The sequence below is a fragment of the Anneissia japonica genome, unplaced genomic scaffold, assembly GCF_011630105.1.
Source record: "Anneissia japonica isolate Jap-2015-1 unplaced genomic scaffold, ASM1163010v1 scaffold554_len289017_cov147, whole genome shotgun sequence".
NCBI classification, from domain to species: Eukaryota; Metazoa; Echinodermata; class Crinoidea; order Comatulida; family Comatulidae; genus Anneissia; species Anneissia japonica.
The window spans coordinates 9982-18900 of record NW_022701174.1 but is presented as its reverse complement, the minus strand read 5'-3'; positions in this window follow the sequence as shown (position 1 = coordinate 18900).

Here is an 8919-nt window from a genome sequence, read left to right as displayed (position 1 = left end):
AGCCTTATTCGAGTTAGTCGAGTGGTGTGAACTTGTGCGCGGCGCAGCGAACGCCAGTATTATCGCGCAATCACTGGCGTACGGTAATCCAGCAACAGACCCCAGATTTGCGTACGCCACTGATTTACAACAGTCACGCATCGGTGATTTCGAACTCAGCCAAGATTTGACCAATCAAAATAAACCTAGATGTAAACAGAAAATAAAATGCGCGAATTACGAATACGAATATTTCGCGCGAATATTTACGCTAGCGTTCATTAATCGCCCAGTCTGGACATCTCGCTAGTTACGCCATGGATTAACGTACGCCCGGCGTTAGATACGCCTGGCGTATCTCACAGGTCTGAACGTAGCCTGAGGCTATGTTCAGACACAACGACTTACGCTAGCGTAACGTTAATCGAGTGGTGTGAACTTGTGCGCGGCGTAGCGAACGCCAGTATTATCGCGCAATCACTGACGTACGGTAATCCAGCAACAGACCCCAGATTAGCGTACGCCACTGATTTACGACAGTCACGCATCGGTGATTTTGAACTCAGCCAAGATTTAACCAATCAAAATAAACCTAGATGTAAACAGAAAATAAAATGCGCGAATTACGAATACGAATATTTCGCGCGAACACTTACGCTAGCGTTCATTAATCGCCCAGTCTGGACATCTCGCTAGTTACGCCATGGATTAACGTACGCCCGGCGTTAGATACGCCTGGCGTATCTCACAGGTCTGAACGTAGCCTAACGCCAGGCGTACGTTAATCCATGGCGTAACTAGCGAGATGTCCAGACTGGGCGATTAATGAACGCTAGCGTAAGTATTCGCGCCAAATATTCGTATTCGTAGTTCGCGCATTTTATTATCTGTTTACATCTAGGTTTATTTTGATTGGTCAAATCTTGGCTGAGTTCAAAATCACCGATGCGTGACTGTCGTAAATCAGTGGTGTACGCTGATCTGGGTCTGTTGCTGGATTACCGTACGCCAGTGATTGTGCGATAATACTGGCGTTCGCTACGCCGCGCACAAGTTCACACCACTCGATTAACGTTACGCTAGCGTAAAGGCCAACTCAGACAGCGTCGGCCGACGCAGCCCGACCCGATTTATCGTCGCGTCGGGCCTGTGTGAGTTGAATCAAAGATACTAGAAATACAAGATAGAGTTCTTGCATTGTAAAAATGAGGCGGAAGTCGTGCCCAACGTAGGCGGCGCCCTTCTTTTTAACCATGCAAGTTTCCTATACTTCGTGCCCAACGTACATGGCGCCCTTCTGTTGCTAAGTATATCCAGACGCAAAAGGCGCCCTTCCGTTTCCACTAATGGAGGAAAACTTTTTCACTAAGAGTGCGTCCGGCCATGCGATTCTGCGCTGTATTGATTTTTTTTATTCTTTACTGATTCATGATTATGCTTTAATTGTTTTGTGTATTATTTGGATAATAGCAACGATTTCTACCGCCACCAAGGAGGTTATGTATTCACCGATGTCACTGTCTGGGTGTCTATTCCAGTTTGTTTTTATATCTAGTATCTTTGTTGAGAATTGATAACAAAATACGCAACGACTTGGTAACGAAAGTTTGGCACAAGTTTTTTTAGATCCAGTTGTAGGGGGCGTCCCATTTTTCGTATTCCCACCATGCATTTCGGTGGAACACGGTGGAACACTTTGTTTGTGTGGAGAACTCTATCTTGTATTTCTAGTATCTTTGGTTGAATACAGACGCGATGGGTAGTCGTGAGACTGCGTCGGGGGTAGTTTTTGTTCGTCGGGGAAATATTAAACATGTTTAATAATTCCCCGACGAAACGACTCGTCGGCTGGTTGATTGACCAATCGCGTGCATTTATTTACAATCGAGGGCGGTCATCAGTCATCAAAAGGTTTTGTGTTTAGCTAGTCGCGATGGATCAAATGGCTCATCAACAGCAAGAGGAATGGACATAATGTATAAAGCGCTGTGCTACTGTATGGCTGCCTTCTACACTGGTCTTGAAAATCACCTAAGATTTCAGCTTTTTTCAACCAAGTTTTTTGATTCAGTGTAATTGTTTCAACTCTGAATCTAGAAGATGTCTTATTTTGTCAGAACTTTCACGTATGATTTTCCTTTTAATGTATTTAAAAGAGTTTATTTTAGGCCATCCACTGAATGTGTCAAGCCTGCTTTGTTTGACTGGTTCACTGTGGGAAAGCCATTTGTGCCCTTTCAATATGCCAGGAACTTTGGGCCTAACCCTAGGCCTACAAATGCCTGGCCTCTTCGACCATATGTGAATACGTGGCCTGGTCCTGTGCTATCCCCATGTGTACGAGTATATAGTAGAGATATTCTACTTCAATTTCGGAGTTCTCGCAGGGAATGGATTTCTCCCTCTACTTGTAGAAGAGTTACTGTCAGGAAACAAATACCGGTATGTGTGCTAAATAACTTCAAGCCTTCTCCTTCAAAACAAACACGCGGTGTCAATGTTAACAATTTATGCTATCCCTATGTTAGCCCCCACCATTCTTGTCACCCAGGTGCAAAAATTAACTTAGCAACATGGAATGCCAGGTCTATTAGAGCTAGAAATAAATCAACTACGCTCTGTGATTTTATTATCGATAATCATCTTGATATTCTGGCTGTTGTTGAGACGTGGCTGACTGGAGATAGCAGTAGAGATGGCCCTGTCATTGCAGACATAAAAACAACTTTGCCAAACTACAATGTTGTTCATACCCCTCGGACTCACAGTCAAGGTGGGGGCATTGCCGTTATTGTCCGGGATGTTATTCATATCCACAAATGTGAGTCTCCTCATTTTAAATCGATGGAATGCTCTAAGGTTACATTATCCTCATTTGCTACTTCATTTCATTTAGTTGTTATTTACAGGATTCCCCCGAACACTAAGAACAAACTTACATCATCTTTGTTCTTTGACGAATTTTGCTCTTTACTTGAATCAGTTAGTGTCAATTGCTCTAATTTACTTATTGTTGGGGATTTCAATTTCCATGTGGATAACGTCAATAATAGAGATGCTGCATTATTCCTATACTTTCTGGATATATTTGATTTACATCAACATGTTGAAGATTCAACACACACTGCAAATCACACACTAGACTTGCTTATTTCCCACAAAGATTCTGACCTGCTTAACAACATCTCTATACAATATGGCATGCCTTCAGATCATCATGCCATAAAATGTCAGGTCAATATCAGTCGTCCAGGGCCTAGCAGGATGCAAATTACTTCAAGGAATTTGAAAAGAATCGACATCGACAAATTTCAGTCTGATATTTGCACCTGGCTCTCATCTAACCACCCTGCTTCAGATGTGGACTCTTTAGTGGAGGTTTATACTGAGTCGTTAAAGACAATACTCGATGTTCATTCTCCACTACTGAAGCGTTCATTTGTGCTTAGACCTCATGCTCCATGGTATTTGTGCGACCACTATAAAATAAAGGTTGAACGCCGACGTTTAGAACGCAAGTGGTTGAGATCTGGTCTTTTGGTAGATAAACAACTGTGTCGAGGCCAATGTACCAAATACAACGAACATCTTTGCAAAGCTAAAGCCCATTTCTACAAAAATAAAATTTTGGGGTGTGATCAACGCAAGCTATTTCTTGTTGTTGACCAATTAACATCAGTTAGCACCTCAAACTCTCTTCCTTCATATGATGATCCCAAAGTACTTGCTAACAGGTTTTCTGATTTTTTCAAGTCAAAAATTGAAAAATATTGCAGCACACTGTTATCTGACTCTCCTCAAACTTTAACACCTGCGTTCGAGTCTTGCACAAGTGACTTTTCTCATTTTGTTGCTGTCTCTGAAGAGGAAGTTTTGGAGGTTATAATGTCATCTTCAATTACCTCATGTTCTCTTGACCCACTTCCATTGAAATTGTTTAAGGCTTGCTTTCCTGCTCTCATACCAATTATAACTGAAGTTGTGAACACTTCCTTGAGCTCAGGTTTATTTCCATCTTCGCTTAAGCATGCCTGCATTACTCCCTTGTTGAAAAAGCCATCAGTGAATGCTGAAGAACTTTCAAATTTTCGACCTATTTCCAATCTTCCATTCCTTGGGAATGTCATCGAAAGGGTGGCATCCGATCAGCTGCAATCTTATCTTAACAGCAATGGTTTATTCGCTTCTAGACAATCGGCCTATCGACCAAATCATAGTGTGGAATCTGCTCTTCTTTATGTCCAGAACGACATTCAGATTGCACTTGATAACCATAATGAGGTTTTAATGGTCCTTTTGGATTTTAGTGCTGCTTTCGATACCATCAATCATAAGCAGTTACTAAACCGTCTATCCTCGCGCTATGGTATCTCTGGTATCGCCCACCAATGGTTTGCATCATATCTAGAGAATAGGTCTCAGTCTGTTGCTATCAATGATGTTATGTCAAATTCCACTTTACTTACATTTGGTGTCCCCCAAGGCTCGGTTGTTGGGCCAATTTTATTTATTCTATTTACAGCTCCGCTGCTTGACATTATTGCTTCACATGATGTGAAGTGTATGGCATATGCTGATGATCAGCTCTATGTTATTTTCCATCCAGATCAGCGCGATGCTGCTGTCAGTAGACTAGAATTGTGCATAGCCAAAGTTCGATCTTGGTGTCAGTCCAACAACCTTATAATGAATGATGCAAAAACTGAACTCATTCATTTTTCATCATATTTTAAGCCTGCTCGCCGAACTCCTTCTATCAAAATAGGAGATGCATTCATTGAGCCTTCGCTGTCCTGTAGAAATCTTGGAGTTGTTATGGACTCTTCCCTTAGTATGTCTAATCAGGTACACAACATCTGTAAAGCCGGGCTTCAGTCAATTCGTAGAATTTGGAGTATCCGGAAGTACCTTGATCCTAGATCAACTGAGATTCTCGTTCATGCTTTTGTAACATCAAGGCTGGATTGTTGTACAGTAACTCATTGCTTTATGGATTGCCAGCTAAGGATATTTCAAAACTTCAGCGAGTTCAGAATGCAGCTGCCCGTTTGGTCACTTTAAGCCCAATTAGGGATCATATCACTCCTGTGTTAAGGCACCTTAATTCCTGTAACACAGAGAATTACTTACAAGATTTTATTATTTGTCTTCAAAGCACTTCATAATTCCTCGCCAATGTTTATTTCACAACTCATTCATCCTCACATTAGAGTCTCTACTTGCTCATTCCACTCGCCCGTCGACAAAGCATTATGGTAGTCGTTCTTTCTCTTGGGCTTCTGTCTTTCTTTGGAATGCTCTGCCTATTACAATCCGACAGGCAACTTCCATTGATGATTTTAAGGCAGCTTTAAAAACTCACCTTTTTAACTTGTATTTTTCTTAAATTTTTTCCCCCGAATTTTATTTTTACTGTTAAGCGCATTGAGGCTTTAGCATAATGCGCTATATAAGCCAAAATTATTATTATTATTATTAAGATGCCGAGGAAATACTAATAAACCTTTGGAGGAATGAGCCCTGCCTCTACGATGTTAATGCAAAAATTTACAGCAATAAGCATATGAGACAAAAAAAAGATTGAGGAATTTAGCGTTATCGTGGGGAAAAGTGGTAATTGACGTTCATGTACCAATTTAAAGGCCTGAACCGCGGGTTGTGAAGTGTGCGACACCGCACAGCCGGAGTCATACACCGCAGTGTTATAGGCTAGGCCTAGTTAGGCCAAGGCCTAAACCTATACCCTGTGCTATAATAATAACGATAGACATAGGCCTAGCCTAGGCATGCCTACTTTAGATGCAAAATTAAACACAGACATGACTAGGCCCTAGGCTGGCATATACTAGGCCCTAGGCCTAGTACTAGTAGTAGTAGGGATGAATTAATATAAATTAAAGGCAAAAATATATTATAGTATATACATATATTTCTTTTTAGTATTACTGTAGGCCTAAGCTAGGCGGATAGTAGCAAATAACCAAAGAGTGATATTTGGCTTTAGCAAAATAAAATTAAAAAGCCTCCCAGGCTCTCTCCCTCCCTCATCGCATTTCTAGCCTGCCTAGATAGGGTGATGAATTCTTATCTCTGTTAAAATTAGCTGTTGCCTCCATTTAATGACTCCCTCTATTTAGAGACTAAATAACATGATTTTGGTGGTCCCAACTGATAATTTTCCCTCCAATTATAAAAAATGTTATAATTTACTTAAACCTAACAATATTAACCAATGCACATCATAAGATGGTGTTTTTTGCATGTTGAATAACGATAATATAGTGATGATGTTAGTAATATTTTAATGGAAAGTTTGTATGGAATTAAAAGAAATTCTTTAAGGAATAATTAACAGCATGTAGTTGAGTACATAGGAAGTAGACAATGTAATACTTTATCCATCTTAAATTTTTTTAATGTCTTGCTCTTGTGGTAGGTAGGTCTTTAAAAACTCACTGAGACGTTACAATAATACTTTCAACAAGTATTTATGCTTAAAAAAATTTATTCAAATGTGGGGCAGATAGAAAATTGCCCCGCCAAGAGGCTCTCGCATCATACCTGCCCAGCTTATCAAATTATAACAAGTAACAATATGATATAAGTAATAATAACTTGCCGGGATCATATTATGTATTGTAAATGGTAAAGAATATATAATACTACTGTAGTATATCTCATCAATAACACATTGCAATTTTAGTAAATTTTAACACTACCATAAAAATATGGTTTTAAAAAATATACTAAACTGTTGAAATAATTGCAATGCATTTAGCAATTGCAATTGCGTTATTTCAACACATATTATTTACAATACATAAATTCTAAATTATTATACTAAGCATTTTAATGCATGAATGATTACCATGGTTTTATCAGTGGTGTTTTCATACCTAACAGATGCTGAGGTGAAGAGGCATTTAAATTCTCTTACAACGCAGTTCATGAGGTACCGAAAAGCACTTCCAAGCGGAAGCGCTGCTAAAAAACGAACAGCCAGACAGCAGTGTGTGCTGGAACAATGCTCATGGCTTATGCCATATATGAAACAGAGGACCTCGCAGTCTACATTAGATGTAAGTATGACTTCATTACCAGTTTGAAATTTCTTTTTTCACTTTTTACATGTTGTCTTTAAATAAAAAGACAGCAACCAAACGTGGGACCTCTAGCTTAAATAACATTAAAAAAAAAAAAAGTAAGACCAACATTTTTTTTTTTAAAGTAAGACCCTTGTCTGTTACTGTCGCTCGCAAGCACGGTACATGCCTGATAAATGTAGATTGCTGTACCATATCATTCTGCCACTCTACAGAACCATGTTCAGATGAAAAATATTGTGTCAATATTTCTCGTTGACGTTTGGCTGCTGCTGTACTGTTAGGGTGTCTTGGAAGTTGTACAGGTTCCATTGAATGTTGGCCCCTCCACTGACCTTCAACAACTAAATGTGTGGAAGCGTTTTCTGTATCCACAAAACCAGGTGGATTGTATTCTGTATTGCATCTTAGCATATTGTGCAATGCTGCACATGCAAACACTAAAGGCTGAAAAAGAAATTGAAAACGAAGAACTTCAATTAATAAAAAAATTGTCATCAGCTTTTAAAGATCACGATGATAATGCTGTTGTTGATAAAACTGATGAAGATTTCGTGTTTGGCAGATATATTGAAAGTGAAATGAAATTAATCAAAAATAAAAAAACCAAAGCAATACTGAAAAACAAAATCCAAAATGAGATTTTTCAAGCCAAAATAGAGGATTTGAATTAAATCTTCCAAATCACATCAATAACAGGCAGTAAATAATATGCATATACAGTACCCATAACCTGTCTCTTATACACATCTAAGATTTCTATTCTATCTATTCTATCTATCTTTTCTTGATGTCGTTTCTCCCTTCGCTTTCGATTGATTTCTTCCCTCTTAGCTTGACTCAGCGCTGCTCTCTGTGCTCTTTTTCTCTCTCTCTTTCACTTTGTCTTGTTGTCGCATTATTCTTCTTTTTCCTATTCCTTTTTAACACCGGTGTAGCTACAGCAGCCTCTTTCTTCCTTTGCCTATATTCCCTCATTCTTTTTGCTGACATTTCATTATAACGTTTCTTCTTATCCCCAGTAAGGCTGGCTCTCCAGAGAATCGACTTAATTGCATCAATTTTCTTGTGGGCTTCATATCCTTCAAGATTATTTTGCTTTAGTCTCTGGTACCTGTCACGAAAGTCTAGTGGAAACTGCCTTTTATGTGCCTGCGAGTTAGACAACTGAACAAAGTACAATACACAAAACCTGTCTCTTATACAGTACTGTAATATATTACACATGTTTACACACCTGTTGCCATGTATCTCAGTGTGATTGCCAGCCTTTCACCTGGGGATATGCATTCCCGCCAACTTGTGTTGTTTCGCTTAATAATAGGCGTCACACGCTTTAGCAAGTTATCGAAGGTATTGGTGTCCATTCTCAGGAAATTTCTGTACTGAGGATTCTTGATCATGGAGCCGCAGTTCCTGGACTAAGTTACTATACGCACCCTGCTGGCTTCGTTTGGCAATCCATGGTCTACACCACCTTCTATTTTTTGACCTATTTCTCCGTCGCCTTCGTCGTCGCAAAATCAATAGCAGTAGGGTTGCTGCATATAACTTCCTTTTTGCTACCATTTTGCCAGAACTTATGTCAAACCTACATTATACAAGTAAAGGCTATTTGGTTAATCTCTTTCTGCACACAAATAATACTGTATGATCAGTTAATGTAATACTTTTATGGATGAAGGGTTAATGAAATTTTTGATACATTTTACTAAATGTTGATTGGTAGACCTATCTTTATCTTTAGGTGAGTCGAATGGCCGAGCGGTTAGCAGGGGCGCCGCAAGCTATAGCCATAATATCGGCACTGGTTCGAACGGCACGCTCGCCTATGGTT